Below are 18,458 nucleotides of genomic sequence, written 5' to 3' on the forward strand. Positions count from 1 at the left end.
TTCCTTGTTCCGATGTTTTTTTGGTGCCTAGGGACCTCAGTCTGGATAAAGGAATTAATTCCTGCTTTTGGACAGTCAGGGCAGATTTTGGTGTGAAATCATTTGGAATGTATCAGTGTTTTAGACACTATTCTATGCCAGGAGTAAAGCACCTAGATAGTTCAAGATTTTGGGGGGACTTTTTGGTCAAATTTCCTGAAGTTTTTAAACTAAAAATCTCAGAAAGCAATACATTACTAAATTAAAAAAAAAAAAAATTAGCTGGCCATACTGGATCGTTCAAGATTTTCATGTTCTGAGGAGGAATATTTTTACATAGCTATGGCAACATTCACCAGATTTTCAGATCTTTTCAAAAGGGAGACCATCCTAAAAAAAATTGAGATATCTTAGAAAAAAGTAGGTAAAAAATCAAGCACTTAAATATTTTTGAAACTATAATCCTTTATAGCTTTTGAAAATAATGTTTCATTATTTAATTTTCATAACTTGCCAGCTTTACACATTTACCATCTTTCATCGATTCTTCAGATGCCATAGACTTACAAAAAATTGTCTAGAAAAAGTAGCAGGTTTGTTCTTAATAAACAAGGGCTGGTTTTAACTGGCATTAAAGCTCAGTTGGAGAAACACATGTCTCCATCAACCAGCTGTTTGTTCTAGCAAGAAGTTTCACGTGCAGGAAATGCACGATGGCAGACGTGTCAAAGAGTTCTGCACGTATATAGTTTTTGGCAAGATGGATTTTCCTGGCCTCTCTGGGGCTTTTCCTCCTCTAATGCTATCCAGAAAACTCAAACTGATTGCAGGCCATATTGAAGGCCATCATGTTTCTCTGCTGATTGAGCATCTGCAGACCATCAGTAGTTCAGAAGTCTGCAACTCATGCAGCACTATTGCAACACCATTTTATCAGAACATCTGAAGATCAGCTGTCCATAATTTGGGGCACACACCAGCACTCAAAGCCCATGCAATCCAGAATCACAGTTATGGCTCAAGATAGTTCTCCAGGCCAAAGAAAAACTCCATTGGGAAAGAGGTGATGCTAAAACTGCCAGGCTGTCCCTGGGCTCTGTCCACTGTACTCAAGAGCTGCCTCCCTTGAGAGCAGCATATTCACAACTGAACTACCAGAGTGGATTCAAACATCTCATTTTCCATTTTGGATCTCATTTTCCAGCATGGCACCATTGAAACATGATTGCAGTGGAGAAAAAAAAAACCAAACATTTACTGCTGCTACATATCATTACTCTATCACTGGTCTACTGAGGCCTGCAAACACTTTTGAATTCTTTGCCAAGACAACAAAATTGCAATAAATATAACACGGCCAACAGCCTGCATGCTAGGAACAGGAAAAAGAGCAAAGCTTGAAATTCACAATGCATCCCCTGGAAAAGAAATACCGCATTTAGAGAGACCAACAGCCCATGCCCTGGTGGTCAGCAGCCCTCTGTCAGGAGAGCTCCTGTCAGCTCCACTTCCTCCCTCTTGGCAGAAAATGACACTGCTCAGGGCCTCCTGCTTGTCAGGCAGGGAGGAAAAGCTTCAGATTCTTGATTCAGCCACTCTTAGAGAAAATATTATATTTTCTAAAAAGCTGATAACTTTTACTTAATTTGGATCTACTGCCAGAAATGTAGCAATGTCATATGTAAACACAGCCTCTTCTAAAATCCTCTAATACTTTGCTTTCTGTCTGCAAAGAGATTTCCAATCTCTCATGAGAAGGTTTATGCTACCCTCCTTTAACTGGAAATGTAAGTGTGTGGTTACAAATGTAAGTGTGTGGCACAACAAAGACATGCAGCATCATTTGTTGAGCTCATACTTGCTACCAGAAAAGTAATATTCTAAGTCAAAAGTTCTCCAATTATTGCCTCTGTACTTATCTTAAAAATTGCCATATATTTATGGCAAAATATAGTAACCACTCCTGAATGAACACCAGCCAAGACAATAAAAGGAAAACAAGTTTGCCCAAAAGGATTATGAAAACCTCACCCTCTAACAGAAGCTATGAATAGGATTAAAGGATTAGTTAAGCAAACAAACAGCAGTAGCAAAAAATGGTTGGAACAGCACCACAAGAAAAGGTGAGATAAACTGGCCAGAAATATCACAGGTCTAAGCCAAGGGCCAAAGGGCCAAAACCCACATTGCTTCTGTCTCCCAGAAGAGAGAGACCTGAAGAGGATGTCTAGGAAAGGATAACTACAAATGTTCCAGTCTTACTTTAAAGCACAAATAAAAGGCTTGAATGATCAGCTGAGACTGCTTTAATAACATGGTGACTGCTTGTAATCTCTTGCTGCATATACAGAGAGAGCTAATAAATAGTTAACTACCTCTTTCTGTCTTCTAGAGCATATGAGCTCATGGGCATCACACTGTAAAGGCATCGTGAGGAACACCTCGACCTCATTACACCATCAAATGCATTGACTTTACAAAAGAAATCACAAAGCATGCTTCTTTCCACAGTACAGCCAGGCAGGCACACACTTGCTATGAAACTGAGTATTCCCTAGAGCACCTATGGAATGAGGAAAATGCAAAGCAGGTCGGTATTAGGGCAGCTGGAAACGACCACAAAATAATTACAAGAGTCTCTGAAATATCATCAAAAAACAAATCATCTTTATCACAAAAATGTATAAGTAAAAAGACTACAATAATTTTTAACATATGATTTCCTTCTTCAATATTTAATTGTTGAGAAACAGATCATAAATTCAGTAAATTTTCTGGTAGTCTTTTCTTCATGCATTAAAAGCCAAATAACTCTTCCTGTAGTTACACCCATCTGGATAGTTACACAGCAGAATGTGACTCTAAAATACAGTAATAAAAAGAGCAAACCCAAGATGCATTACTAAAACCAGCATTCTAGAAATCCCAGATATAAAACAAATTAATTTAAAATATCATAATTAATTCCAATGTTAATTCTTCACAAATTACTGCACTACACCAGTAGCATGATTAGTTATCTAAGGCGCCCTTGTTGTGCCAGCTAACCATACTGTGACCACAGTGCTCTTTGATCCTGTCACTGGTCACTCAATGCTTGTCAGCATATTTTCCATCTGGCTGATGATGGTGGAATGAAATCATGCCCAACATGTTGAAACAGTCTTTTGCTTGATTTCAGCTTCTGGCAGACCAAGCAGTACCTTGCTCATCTTCTCCAGGAAAACTTTTAAATTACAGTCACCCTTTAGGTTCCTTTCCTGACCCTCTCTTTCTGCCCCAGTTTAAGGACCAGGACATTTACAGATCAAAAGGTCACAAGGCTTTTGCAGAAGTAAAATGTAGGCTCTTGAATGTTAGCAATGCATTCAGTCAGATTTCCTGACTTTCATTTCACAACAAAGTTGGACAGCCACAAATTTTATGGAACTATCATCAAACAATGCAGCTACAAAGCTTCTGTTCAGTTTTGGAGTTACCAAAGCTGAGAAGATATGGTAAGAGATCAAATATCCTTTGTTCCCAGACATACTAGCCACATCTTTCATAGTATCTCTAGCTGTTAGAATAGTGATAAAAGACCCTTGAAGGAAGTAATCTTACAGTAATCTTTTTAAACAGACCTCATGCTGATTTAATTTTTATTTCCCCAGATATTAATAAAGGAGTTATTACAATGAAAATATACAGAGTATATACAGAATATACTAGAACAGGTCACTGCCAGAAGATTTACACTACTACCCATCTCTGTAATAGCTTATACCTTGCTGTCTAAACATGGCAAGCCTGTGAAATCCTAACTAGGCTGCATGGATGAGCTTCCTGCAACAAAAATCTATGAAAGCCAATTGCAAAACAAAGTGTAATAGCAAAACTTTTTTCTAGGTTGTGGTATGGATTTTCCTTAGTCAGTTGAATATCTCCATAACTCAAAGAAAGCAAACATAAAAAACATGGCTCCAAAACCTATAGGCAAACATGCAGCAAAAATGAAGCATTCCTGTTTCATAGCGATGGCTGATGGTTCAATTTTCCTTCACAATTATTAAAAGTTTCTAAAAGCTGTCAAGGACACTTGACAGACTGAAGCCAAGTGTGAGGAATTGTAACCAGATCTGACTTATGAGACTTACTTTCCTGATGTGTGCACACAAGCACTTTCTGAAAAGAAGAACAATAGAAACAAATGAACATCAGGAAAGCAAGTGGCTCTAATTCCATCTCTTTACTCTGCCTGAAAGATCCCTTATTCCTTGTATTTATTATTTCTTCCTTACTACTTTTGATCTAAAAAATCTAGAAGTAGTTATACTGTAGTTCCAACACATTAAATAGATAATCCAAAAGTTTTAAGAAATAAAACAAAATAAAAGTATATTTAATATGTGTTCAACTCCAGAAACCAACTTAATTCTTTGCATTTTTCAATGCTCTTTTTCAGTCTCTCTCCCTTTAGATCCTCAAAGGACAATTAACACATTTGCAGATAATTTCAGCTATCCTTGTTTAACCTTAGAGATGGGAGGAGTTTGGTTCTGTCATCAGAATCAGAGACACTGTGAGACACTTTTCCAAGGAAATTTCAAGTTTTCAAGATTTTCTTCAAGAGTCAAAAAGCTGACTATTGAACTCAGCAATAAAAGGTTTAAAGGACAAGCTGGACTATGGATTCAGTTTGTTCTTCATCTGTGATGATGTAAATCCAGAAAAACCCCAAATTAAACTAACTCTCAGGATTCATTCATGTATAACTAATGACAGTGTTCAATCAGCAAAACTTCTAGAAAAATTGAGCCATGTTCAACTTGAAGTATCTTCTCTTCTACTTCAAGAATTTTCTCTTCAGCCTGCACTATTATATAAGAAAGTTCAGGGAAGCCTCTGTATCCATCAGTTTCCTATATATGTGCTTACAGTTAAAGACTATAACTAGAGAAAAGGTGCTTCGGCCACAGGCTACTGATGCTTAAGGCTTTATTTTCCTCTTTCTCTGGGATTCAGACTGCTGATAGTCACAGTGCATTTGACCTGAACCAACTTGCTCTAAGCCCATTTAGCTGACACTACAGTGCCTTTATCAGTGAAATCAAAACCTGCTACTGACATGCAGCAAACATCACCTCAGCTCCCCATCTCTCCTCCACTAATATCTAGTGCACAGCATAAAACTCATAATATGCTTCCTACTGAAAACATAATAAAAAAGAGTCATATTTTCTTTTTCTGAAGGACCACATTAAAGAACAAGAATATATCTTTTGCCTAGCTAAATGATTTCTAATGAGAATAACAGAAAAAGAATAAGAAAATGAATTGCTTCCTAGTGCAAACCAGGAATTAGTAGCCCCCCAAGGATAAAGAAATCTCTAACCTGCACCTGTATGTGATAGCTCTGCTTCTCCAAGGCTTTGCTATTAAGTTTATAATTTTTAATATAGTTTAATAGCCATTTCAGATGAGGTGAGATTTTAGAAGTTCCACTGCTGGTTGATTGTGGGACATGGCAGTAAAAACATCACAACATGCCATGTAAAAACATTTCAAGAAATGGTGATTTGTCTTGCTTGTGGTTTTGGATGCCTCAGACTGGAAGATGACAGAAACATGAAGGGGGAGGGGAGAATATTCGCAATAATTTTCAAAATTTTTGGCTTTGATAAGGCTATATTTTTACACTTTAGGGAAAAGATTCTTGAACACTTGGCACATAAAATCCTTGCCAGATTTTTCTTAGAGCCCAGCATTCAATTGTTCCTATTTACAGAACTTACAAACACACTGTCAGGTTTTGAAATAGCTCACATATTTGTTCATCAGTGAAAGCTCTCCAAATTTCTGATCCTAAAAATTACCAAAATTCTGAATGAAAAATTTATTTGTGCTGTTTGAAAAACAATGGGGGAGGAAAGTTGCAAGCTAGATTCATTTTCTGTTCCCTGGTTATTTACTGAAATTTAATTTGAGCCAGAAATTTCAAAGCAGATCTCATTATTTTTAGTGGGGAAAAATGTAACACTATTTTACTGAGTTTCAAGTGTATTCGTTGGTGGTAAATTCTAATATGACTGCTGATTCTAAATTATCTTCCCATCTATTTTATTTTACACTTGGCATATCTAACTTGAAAATGCAATCTGTTGCCACAATGTATTTGAATTAGTGGATATTTCACACTTCTCCCTGGGGAGGACAAACCTGGGGGCTGATATGCTGAGCATGACCCAGAAATGTGAGCTTGCAGCCCGGAGAGCCAGCTGCACCCTGGGCTGCACCCCAAGCCGTGCGGGCAGCAGGGCAGGGAGGGGACTCTGCCCCTCTGCTCTGGTGAGACCCAGCCTGCAGTGCTGTGTCCAGCTCTGGGGTCCCCAGTGCAGAGAAGAACAAGGACCTGTTGAAGCAAGTTCAGAGCAGAACACAGAGAGGATCTGAAGGCTGGAGCATCCCTCCTACAAAAACAGTCTGGGGAAGAGAAGGCTCTGGAGAGACCTTAAGCACTTCCAGTACCTGGAGGATGCCAACTACAGGGACTTTTTACAAGGATGTGTATGAACAGAACCAGGGGGAATGGTTTTAAACTGAAAGAGGGCAGATTTACAGTAGATATTCAGAAGAAATTCTTTATTGTGAGGGTGTTGAGGCATTGGAACAGGTTGCCCAGAGAAGCTGTGGCTGCCCCATCCCTGGCAGTGTTCAAGGCCAGGTTGGATGTAGGTCTGAACAACCTGGTCTAGTGGAAGGTGTCCCTGCCCGTGGCAGGGGGACTGAAACCAAATGATCTTTATGGTCCCTTCCAACCTAAACCCTTTTATGAGATCATAAACATGTGATAAATGCATGGCGTCATAGACAATAAAGTAATATTACAAGGTAGAGGAACACTCAATACATTCAATTTCTATGGGCTTCACGAAAAAAATAAGCAACATTGGCTGGTAAAATGAAGAGGTGAGAAAAAGAACCCTTTATGGTCACTGATATTTACAGGGAATGTTCTCAAAGATGCAGCATACAGTCCTAAATCAAAAATGTTAATTTCACTTCATTACAGTATAAATGAACCTAGCCTCTCTCATTTTGGATCAGCTTAATACCTCAGTCTCATCAGTCAAAAAAACCCTCAATTATCCACGGTTACTTCATTAATAATATGAAAATCATTCTATGACATATGGTGGGATTTTATGGATTCCATTACCTGTAAAGCAAGGCCTTAGGTCCTGGAAATAGTTATATCAAGTATTAAACTTGCAAGTGTTCCAACTGAAGTCGAAAAGAGCTCATTCCTTCATCTGCTAAAGCCATTGCCAGATTTTTAAATATCCTGTGATGAAAGCGAGACCTGAATGTGAATAAGAAAAAGGCTTTTGTTTGTTTGTTTTCAAATCAAAGATAATAAACATTTCTATGTACCAAGAAAAGTGAAGTGCCTCTGACAGAAAATTTTGAAGCAGTAGAGAAAAGTATTTTATCTGCCAAATGGGTTGGCTGTAAACATTAGTGAAGTCTTTTACAGCACATGCCTTTTTCAATGCTCATCTATGCCCACTAAACTTTAATTGTATGGTATTTTCCTCTGAAAAAAAATCATCACTGAGGAATTGAAAAAGCATTTGTTAGAAAAGAGGAAAAAGTGCTAGACACTTCATATTGTTTTGGTTTGCCCACTAATCATTGCATTTGTTTCGATATTTTACTTCTACAGCACAAGCTCTCAGGTGTGAAAAAGTCTTTTAAGCCTGTCACTGAATCTAGACAACGTTAGCTATATCTTCCCCTTCTCAAGGGTACCCTGCCATAACCTCTGACTCCACATAGTAAAGTTCATCTTTACTACAAATTCCTTCATCTGGTGAGAGGTCTCAACTGAACCCCAACCCAAATAACCTCTGCTATGTTTCAGGTGCTCACCAAACCCCCTCAGGTACTGTGCCTGTAAATGGAGACCATAAAATATAGCCTGCCTACCTGAGGGAAATTTCTGTTTGCCAACCAAACCCTTGGTATTCCAATAAAATTCACAAACCAGAATGCAGGTATCAGTGAAAGTCATGCATGCTTCTGCAAGACTTTTTTGCACGTAGGTGAATTTCACCTGCTTTTCATGGTTTTTTCCTTACCTCATCCTTGATCTTAGCTATAGCCTGTGTAGCCTACTTATAGCTCAGCTTGTAACCAACCACCCTATTCAAAAGCTGCTGTTAAAATTATCCCTTTCATGCTGCTAAGACCTTGCCAGACATTCATATTCAAATCAAACCCTTCATCCTCTGCTTCAAGTTCACAGTTCTTCTCTCAAATACAAGGCCCAGAAAAACACAACACATCCTTACAGCTTGGCTTTCAATTTGCTCTGATTATTTTAAAACTTTCCTTCTCCCCATTATGCTCTCCAGACTTTCATGTCTATTTTATTTTCTGTACTGTTCCTAAGTTTAGTGGTCCATTTTACTGATTGGATATAAACTCATGAGTCCACAAATTTATGTTCTTCCATAAAACACACATGTTTGAAGTGGGCAGGTCATGTCAGGAGAAGGGGAGTTCAACCACCACCTCTGTGAGCCATGACAAAATCTAGAAAATGAATCACAATTGTATTGTCACAGTTCATCACACTTCTGAACATTTTACCTTGAAAAGAAAGTTACCTTTTAACTCAAATTTTAGGTCATCTTATCTAAAAACATGGAGAAAATTCAAGCAACTTCAACCTAAGATGGTGTCAAAGTATAATCTTTTTAAAACAATGCAAATCTTCTGCAAAGCTGTTTTGTTGTAAGAAAAAAACCTAAAACCTCTAAAACAAGTAAATAGTTCATTTTCTTTCAGAGTGTATCCTCGTTTTGTTTTAACTTCTGACTCAAAAAGCTCCTGACTCTGTCAAGCCAAAAAGAGAGCTGACAAAAAGTAAAATAATAATGCCCATCTTAAGCGTAATTTTATATTTCTCGGATTTCTCCTCCTATATCACTGAATTCAATTAGCTTACATTTATGTTCATTTAATCTATTTAATCTCTCAGTACTCATCTGTGAGTGGCACAAGGCACTGTTGCCATTACCCTGCAACCGCCGCCTGCTCGCCCACGCTTTTTATCACCAAGGGAGCTCCTCCTTTCCATTTCCTACCCATCAACAGCCCAGACACCAAGGCAGAGATGGAAAAAAAACAAGATCAATTAAAAAAGCAGCTTTATGAAACTCCCCACCTGGTAATGTGTGTTCTCAGACACAGACTTGTGTGTCACTGAGGCTCTCCCTGCAGCAGCTTCCCAGGGTTATCAAAACAGTGCTGAGCGTCCAGAGATGCTGCCCATCATCATTTTCATGCTGAAAGCTGGGAGGATATCTGTTCCTTGACTATGCTTCACTTTAATTATCAGGTTGCAATTAACACCCTGCCACTCTTTTCTGTTTGCTTTGCTTTGCTCCATTTCCTGCAAACTGATTAAAAAAGAGAGAGAGTGAATAAGGCTTCCAGAACCTTAGTTTATCCAATAACATGATTTTATATCTGAAAGAATATTTTCATCTTTTAATTCTTTCTCTAATTACTTTCTGTGCCCTGCATTCAGCACTTCCAAAATTTGCCTATCAATGACATAAAAAGATTATCTTTTTCATGTTGCTAGCAGAGAGTCAGAGAGTTAAATCAATCTGAAATTATTCTAAACCTTCAACTCATTTACCCCAGCCTTATTTCATCCTCTTACCTCCTGATTCAGGATTTCTGTGTTACACTGTTGTTATTGAATGCCTAGGGTGAATAGTTCCAGATATTGAAAGAAGTTTAACACTTAAGTAAAATTATGACATATTACTAGGTTTTTACTGTAGAAAAAGAGAAAATCTTTAAAGATGTTATGTTGAAATCTTGAAAGTATTAACAAATGTTTTATCTAAGGATCAAACATCTTTTGAAGAATGACAGGTAAAGCACAGCAGCTCTGCTGGTTCAGCTTGCACAATTCTCCTTACTTAATGTCTTCTTTTTTTTTTCCCCTATGTAGAAGGCTTGAAAATTCTCAAAACCACAGGCATTGGAGCAATTTAATTCACTAAGTTTCTACAGTAGGATTCAGTTTTCAGAAGTCTACAAATCCCTGGGAATTTTTTCCATAATTCTTAGCTTTATAGATCATAGGCAAGATGCAACAGAATTGGAAGAAGGGTGCTACACAGCAAAAAAGGTCATATAAAAATCACAAAAGAAACCCAAAGATGTAACTCTCTGTATGTGTGTACAGTGAATTAAATTTAAAAAAATTCTTTACATATGATAAAAAATGTTTACTTATTATTCTGCCTGTATAGAAAAACAGCGTAAACCTCATAAACCAGCACCATATACCTGCGGACTCCCAGTACAGCAAGTCCTATTTGCCAACAAGGAAATGTTTTAGCAGATGAAAAAGCCTGTGTGGTTCTGAACTCCCAGAGACTTGCTGCACGGGTGAGAGGTGCTTCAGGGCACCAGTGACAGGGACCAGGCTGCAGCAGTCCTACTGCAAGCAGGTGCCTTTCCAGCTCGAGTCCTGAAGCACAAAGAAGCAAGAGTGGCCCCAATCTCCACTAGTCACTGTACTGTAAATTGAAAAATACCTTCTTCACTTGACCATTGAACTTTCCCTTCTTCAGAACAATCCTCTAAAGGAGATCATCTCTTATAGTGCAATATTCAAGGTACACATTAAACAGAGAAAAAAAGCAGGAGTCATTGCGCAGTAGTTGATCTATAGAGTCAATTCTCTCACATTACATGAACTGAACTAATGTGTAATTTAATTTTTGTAGAAGCCCTTCTTCAGTAGTTTATGACCTTTCCATGGTGCATAGTTAAGGTAAAATTCATTTACTATATTTCATTATCAGTATGGCTTAAGAACAAAACATTTGTTTATCCTCAGCTGAACTTTGAGTAGCACCAGCTTCCTCCTGTTTGGAACAAAAAAATGTTACACTGGGTGGGGAGGTGATAGGCCCTCCCTTCTGCCTTGAATCCCCTCTTGCCATCTATGTAAATGCATATCCAACTGCAGTCACACTACAAGCTTCCAAAAGCAATTCCATTTGCAGAGCACTCCAGCCAAAGCAAGGTTCCTCCTATCCTTTCTCCACTCCATGCAGGAATGGCCACCTGTGGCAGTATCCTGTGCTCCTCCAGCCATGTTTCCATTTCACAGCAAGCTAATAGGAGCAAGAGGAGGCTAACTGCCTGGAATAAGAGGATAAAGGTAATGGAGCAGAAACAGAATAGGAAATATGAGACATTTTTATGCAGTTGTAACTGCCTGTTTCTAGCAATTTTTGGCCCCTTGATTGTCTCATCTAAGATTCAGACTCTTCTGAGTTAACCAAGCTGCATAACCCTGCACAAGGTGTTCGTGTTCCCATCCCTCTGGGGAGCACTGTTCCCTTTCTGAGAAAGACAAAGATAACCTTATGTCAGTGTGACAGAAACCTGGGGACCCAGCTGCATTTTAGCCAAAACCCCAGGTGAGATTAGGCAGAGTTTGAACCTCAAAGCAAGGGTAAATCTGAATTTGTATCCTGAGCTTATAGTGAAGCTCAATGCAGGCATCCAAAAATCAATGCACTAAAGCTAAAAGCTTAGTATGGAGTCCCCCAACCTGATTGCTCCTGATTTTTTTTCACTCCTTTTCTTTGACTCTGGGCAGTACTTTTCAATCAGTAACACACTGGTGTCACAGAAGGCTGTACATTCTCACAAACAACCCTGAGGACACTCATTAACCTGAGGAATTCATTTTAGATCTTGTCCATTATGCAAATAAGAGGTACAATTTGTTCTCGTTTTCTGTGTAGCATTATTGATTTACGTAACTCCAGGTTAGGCTTGACAATGTACTTTTTAATCAGGAGAAGAAAACAAAATGAGGCTTCTGATTAAAATAAAAAGGAAAAATGAACCATAGTTTTTAATAAATTTTAAAAAGTAGGTGAAACTGCAGCTAAAGGTGAGATATGAAAATCATATTGATCATACAATATCTATTTAATACAAATCAATGAAGTAAATTGCCTGAAATGGATGACAAAGTATGTATCATCCTAGGATTGATTACATAAGCAAAATATACTTAGTTTGATATACCAAAAATGGATTGTTCCCTGGGGATTTGATTCAATGACAGACTTCTAAATAATCCAAACTCTGTGCTTTCTAAAACCTGCAGCAACTGATCCTTCTAAACAAAGTAGTTCTCAGCAGCCTGCTCACACATCTCAGAGCCAGGTGTGGCTTTGGTGCTGCAGGGCAGAGGGAGTGAGGTCTCCAGCCACCCCCACCACACAATCCTCCGGGACAGCTCCAGGCCCTGCACATACCCTGGTACCCACCACGCTACTTCCCTGTTCCTATCCCATTTCCTTCAGATGACATGAGTAACAGGCTGAGCAACTTGCTAAAAAACACATATATAAAATCAGTTTTCCTTGCAGCTCGTGGAAAAGCTCCCAGCGAGCCAAGAGCAAAGATAAATCATTTAAATGGAGACGCCGATCGATGCAGTGATCGTAAACCTGCGGCACAAATGCCGGCATCTGAACACGGCGCTTCATCAGGGGCACGCACGCACACGCTGGGACTTCTCCTTGCTGCTGCCCAAAGAGCAGTCAGGCAGGGACAGGAGGCAGAGCAGACAATATGGACGAGGGAAGAAGGAAGAACCCTTGAACATGAAAGTATTGGGGAGCGGCTCAATGAGAGGACCAGATTCAATTCTTGCAAGAAGGGCGTTTTTCCTCCTCTGAAGGAGGAAAAAGCACGCTCAATCTCCCCTTTGAATTTTGTGTCCTAACAGAAATGCAGTTCACAAAACTGTCCTTTGTATGAGTGATTACACAGGTGTTACTCTACATTCTCATCAGGATTTTTTACACTACCTATTAAGCACAGAATGTCCAGGATCACAGTGACTCTGAGCTTTCCTTAGGGACTAGATAGAAAAATAGGAAAATAAGTTAAGACCACCTGACAAAACAGACAAAAAGTCACCCACAAGCAAGAGCTTCGAAGTATTTTGTATATTTTTTCCAAAGAGTATGACCTCCCCAAAAATACTCTTTTTTCTCTTCCAATGAAGAGTGGATTTTGATTTTTTTAATGGAGTATTTAGGAATCTTGATGCAGCTATTAGAGATTCAATTTCAGAGGTTTAAACAGGAAAATTCAAAAGCCTATTGGGGAACTATATGAAACAAGAAATAATCTGTACTGATATAAGCTCTAATATCCTCCTGAGTCCAGGTTACAGTCACATTTCAAGGCTCCTTTTTACTCCCTATTAGCTTTCCTGCTCTGCCTGACAGAGAAGGGCACTAGAATGGGTAAATATGGGAATGTTGCACTTTTGTGGTTATGCAGTTGTGGTTTAAATAAAATTTTCACAATAAGATAAGCAATGGAAAAGACCTGAGGCACTGTGAAATATCCATCTTTGGAGATATTCACAATCTGACTGGAAAATGAATTGGGTGACCTCCAGAGACCCTTCCATCATAAATTATTCTGCGGTTCTATGAACTTTGGGTTTTTGCAATCTAATAAAACAGTTGATTGAAGGGTTCACATTTGACTGTAGCTTTGAACAATTACACTTTAAACCAAGCAAACCTGACTGTGACTAACCACAGTGAACCAGGAGCACCTCTGGGACAGCCCAAGGCAGCAGCCCCTTCACCTGCCAGCAAAAGAGCTCCCACCACCAAGAGGAGCTGTGCCCAGACACCCAAAGCTGCCACCTGCTCTCCTCCTGCTCTCCTCCTGTTTCAGGTCAAAACATCTCTTTAGCATACGTTTTCACCAGAACAATATAAAAATATTATATACCCCTTCTGTGCAGCTTTTGAAATGCATAAATTGATTTTAAATCATTGGGGCTCTGAAATGTTTTTCAAAGCATTTTCTGTGTAATGTCAGTGGGAGCTCACTCAGCCTATCAGTCTAACAGTTCCTTTTAAGAGGGTTCATACGTTAAGTGGTTGCTGGATCAGTTGGGTAATGAGCATGGCAGCCCAGAAGGATGGCAGGAAAAACGCTGCTAGCACACCCATCTGCCCTCCATGTGTGCCCCCATCCCCGGCTGGCACGGAGCCGGGTGTGTCACTGGGGCTGATCTCAGCAGCGACCCCACACAGCGCCATCCAGAGAGGGGGAAAGGGCCAAGCGCACGGAGCCCTTCCCTTTGGCAGCATCCCCAGAAATGTCTTCCTGACGTTTCATGCACTGAGATGCTGGCAGGTTTGCAAGTGACATACTGAAGGACTCACCCTCATGACACAGTGCGATAGCAAAGAGCTGGACTAATAGGCTCCTAAGCACCATCTGATTGCTTTGGCTACCAGAGTTAGCTCCATGGACCACAAGTTCTAAGAATGCAAATTTCAGCTTCTCAAAATGTGTGTGACACATTACTTTAAATAAATTAATTTAAAAACAAACTTCCTGAAACCAAAGCTCTCCTAGAATGATGAAAGGGATGAAGGCAGTCTTTGCTGAAGAAGACTGCCTAGCTCTTGAGCATTTTGCTTGTGAATGATGTCAGAAATATTGCTTACCTATGTTGAAGGTATACTGTTCTCTAACATGTAAATCTCCTACCACAAGATTCTTACTGGAGAAAGCTATTCAATCACAGCAACAATCTGTTCATGTTTTAAAAAGGGAGCTGAAAGTTCAAAAATAGTTATAAGGTACGTCAAACACAGCCAATGCATTAACCAGCCACTTGCCTTACTCTCCTGAGGGCTGTGAAATATTCCGTTTTACTGCAGGAAAAAAGGAGACCAGCAATATGATTTTTTTCATCTGCCTGTGCCTTCTGCCTGGGATTTAATCCTGCATATAGATACACAATATTATTCCCACCCAAGCTATCTGTTTTGCATCACAAAATGAACCATTCCCCATTTGAAGGGGCTGTCAGTTATCCATGTTTTGTTAAGCATAAAGCAATACTTGCTATTCCAAATCCCACACTGCTGACAGTCACTTCTTAGGAATCTGAATAAAGTCACTTGAATTATTTAGAATAGTGAATAGAATGCATTATTCCATTGTTCTATTTCTACAATTAAATCAAGATAACAATTTACTTTCAGTTAAGTACATGCCAGTGTTTGACCCTGATTGAGATTGAGGTAGATTCACCTCGTGCTTCTTTGAGGAATAATTCACAATACTCCAAAAAAACAGAGGTGAAAGTCAAGATATTCTGATAATCATTTTAGGAACAAGGGCTGAGACACTGCAAGCAGATGGGACATGTATAAGCAAAATGTAAAACCTAGTTAAGGCAGAGTTTTATTGGTATAGACCTGCTGGAGGACACATCTCTTGGATGAAACTGACTACGAACACTAATAACTGCTGCTTACATAGCCTAGAACTAATGTGTTTCCAGAAAGCAATTCCGTTGGCTGATAGATATACTGGATTTTTTAATAAGGTGTTTACCTTTTTCATTCAGAATTTAGGAGGCACAAGATATTCCTGTATTCTTCTTCAGCATATTTTCTTGTTAAATTTTTCATTTCCCCAAAAGCGTGCCAACTCACAGCACTATGGCTGCTCTACGTGTGCTCCTAGTAATCATTTATGAGGTGGTTTTTTTCCTCAGGCCTTTGAATCTTATTCTTTAGAAACACAATATATTGAGTTTTTTCAGAGAAAAAAAAAATTCCTAGAGACATTTTTGCCATCATAAACATTAGAGAGGAATAATGTATATTCCAGCCCAGAGATGCAGAGTAACAAGGGCTTAAGAGAAAGCATGGTACTAGAAAATGAAGCTTTAAAGCTTCTCCATCATAAATCGAGTTGATGTTTAAAAGTAATGATACTGTGAACAAGAAGGCTGCCTACAACCTGTGGTTTATGAAGCTGTCAATACTTGAGCCACATTTATCTCTAAAGCACAATTTTTTTTTTGCAAAAGCAAGAAACAGTTTTGTTTTATGTGTTATCATCAAAGATGGGGAAAATTTGTAACATAACTGTCTCAAAAGCGAGAATACAGATTTCAAAACCAAACATGGCACCTGAAGTCAAATTTGATAAGAAACTTCTCACTAATGGTGGTTTTGACATATTCAGAGGATTACACTGATCTATCTGAAGTTTGCTGAAGCCACTTCTATGAAGTGGCTAACTTACAGTTGTGTAAAGCTATTGTGGATGGTGCTACAGCAAAGATCTACAGAAATGCCAAACTATCCAAATGTTGTCAAATTGTCAGATTTTATCAAAAATACTCCCACTGGACCATCAGCTTCAAACACATTTTGCAAGTACCCCTAAAAGAAGAAACTGTATTTGGTCATGTCAGTAACAAAGATTACTGGGGTAGCAATGAAGTTACTCAGGAGATAGTAGCAGACCTGAAATGAAATAAAATTCCAGAAAAACAGAGGAAGCAAGCCACCTCTGTTCTCCAAGCCCTCTTTCCTAACACACCCATAAATAACAAACCTTCACAAACATAAGCAACATCTTGTTACAGAAAAGCACTACAATGTTTATACAATTTTTCCACAGAGAAAACATGACAGGACAAACTATATGTAACAGATTAGTCACATTACTAAATGTTCTCAGGGAGAATACTCTAAGCCACTGGTAGAACTAGAAGGAACAGTCCAGGTTCAAAACTTATCTAACAAAATAGAGTCTCGTGATTTTGACAACATAATTTTCCTGAATAGAAAAGAAAAAAAAAAGGTTTTAGGAAAAAAAAAAATAAAGAGGATCTATAGAAAAATGTCATGGTTTGGCACTGAATGTAAGAAGAGATAGCACAATGACAACCAAGAGAAGTAGAGCTTTACCACCAGGGAGTTGAGGAGGAAGCTGAGTGGCAATGAATACCAAATTTCCGTAATTTACCTCAGTTACAGAGTTAAAAATAAACTCTACCAGTCCAGAAGACTGCAGTGTGTCCTGTGTTATTAGGTTTTGCACACAAGTGTGACAGTTTGGAGACTATGCCAATGTCAACTCCTCAATTCCACAATTTCATTTGACTTGGAAAATAATCTTTACTACGGACTGAAGCATTCATTCTGCAATTGTAGCTTGACACTTAGGGAAAGACCACGTCCGGAACACCCTGACAGAGAGATCAGTGCCCACAGTTACTGAATGGCTTAACCCCAGGAAAAGAATGCATTTACTACCAAGAAAGGATTCATTTTTCAGTGAGCTTCTTCTTGTTGAAGTAAGAGTCTGGACTCCTGCTGCATATGCAGTAATATAAACATTGCAGTTTCTCTCCCTGCCATTCCAAACCAAACGTCAAGGCTCAGTTTTAAAGAAAATTCCTTTTGAGCTAAGGAGTTTGTTTTGCCTCTGAAAGCAAAAGCCCAGCTAAAAGAAATGTGGAGACACCAGACCCAAAAAGTAGCTTTTGGGCAACCTGCAGCTCTCTTGAGAGGGCAGAGAGCAAAGCCAGTGCTCAGCAGCAGTCAGGACAGCACAACCAAGCAAGGCAGGTGTGGCCACTGAGGGATCTATCCCTGCTGCAAGGAAACCCAGAGTGCCAGCAGCCACATGCCAAAGCCAAGAAAGGGACAGCAGACAGGAAAAGCGGATCTGACCATGCACAGCACTTTCCAGACTGGGAGCGGTGACTGGCAGCATGTGCTCCAGTTGTTGTCCAGACAGCAGCATGGCTGCCCTTGTAAAAGTCATTCTTACAGTTAGATTTTGGAAGAACGACCTCATGAGGCACTTTCAGAAGGAAGAAGTTGTCTGAAACTCATTTTGACTTGAGCTTTCAACATCTCTCTACAAGTAAATGGTTTCAAGAAAAATGAACATTCACCCTGATTTTTTCCATTCTCCTCAATGCAAACTGTGTCTCTCTTGGTGTCTCCCAAAGGAGTTGGGGGTTGCAAAAACAATTTGGTTTTGTTGAATTGCTTAGCCAAAACAGGAGGTGCTGGCTAGCATTTTAGCATGATCTTGCTTTCTTCTTTTCAGATGAGGTTAAAAATGATGTGCTTAAGGTCTCATGCTCTTGGTGTATTTCAAACTCCCATTTGAAAAGATATGCAAGTCAAGCCTCAGTGTCTGGAGTGGCCAGTCCAAGTGTTCTATTTTATCAATTTCTAAAGTCGATGCTCTGTGCTTTCCCACATATTAAGTAAATCTTTCTATATATCCCTTATAAAAATTTAAGCTCATGCTCTTGAAATGTACAAGTGCTAAGAAAAGAGGGGACACCTACAAGATAAAAAATAATTAGAGCCATAAGAGTTCAAGCAATCCTTGTTCTCTCTTGGCTTTTTCAATTATGCCAGCTTTGGAAGGAAGGGATTCAACCATTCCTCCAGCGGTGCATTCTGCATCTAAGGCAGACACAGCAAGTCATCAATAACAAGAGGAAGAGATTTTGTATCTACAAAACATATGCTGATAGACTTGGAAAAGAACTATTTTTGCTTAATATTTAACCT

At 39.1% G+C, this 18,458-nt stretch overlaps 1 long non-coding RNA gene across 1 annotated transcript in view; it reads right to left on the reverse strand.

Annotated features, from left to right (window-relative positions):
* The window catches only part of LOC119703925, a 112,656-nt gene that overhangs the window by 78,836 nt on the left and 15,362 nt on the right, over positions 1-18,458 (reverse strand). The window contains exons 6-7 of the long non-coding RNA XR_005257793.1: positions 9,191-9,425; positions 7,178-7,321 (exon numbers count right to left, since the gene is read on the reverse strand). This is a non-coding gene — a long non-coding RNA (uncharacterized LOC119703925). The remainder of the gene's footprint in view (positions 1-7,177; positions 7,322-9,190; positions 9,426-18,458) is intronic.

The sequence above is a fragment of the Motacilla alba genome, chromosome 8 (assembly GCF_015832195.1).
Source record: "Motacilla alba alba isolate MOTALB_02 chromosome 8, Motacilla_alba_V1.0_pri, whole genome shotgun sequence".
Lineage (NCBI taxonomy): Eukaryota > Metazoa > Chordata > Aves > Passeriformes > Motacillidae > Motacilla > Motacilla alba.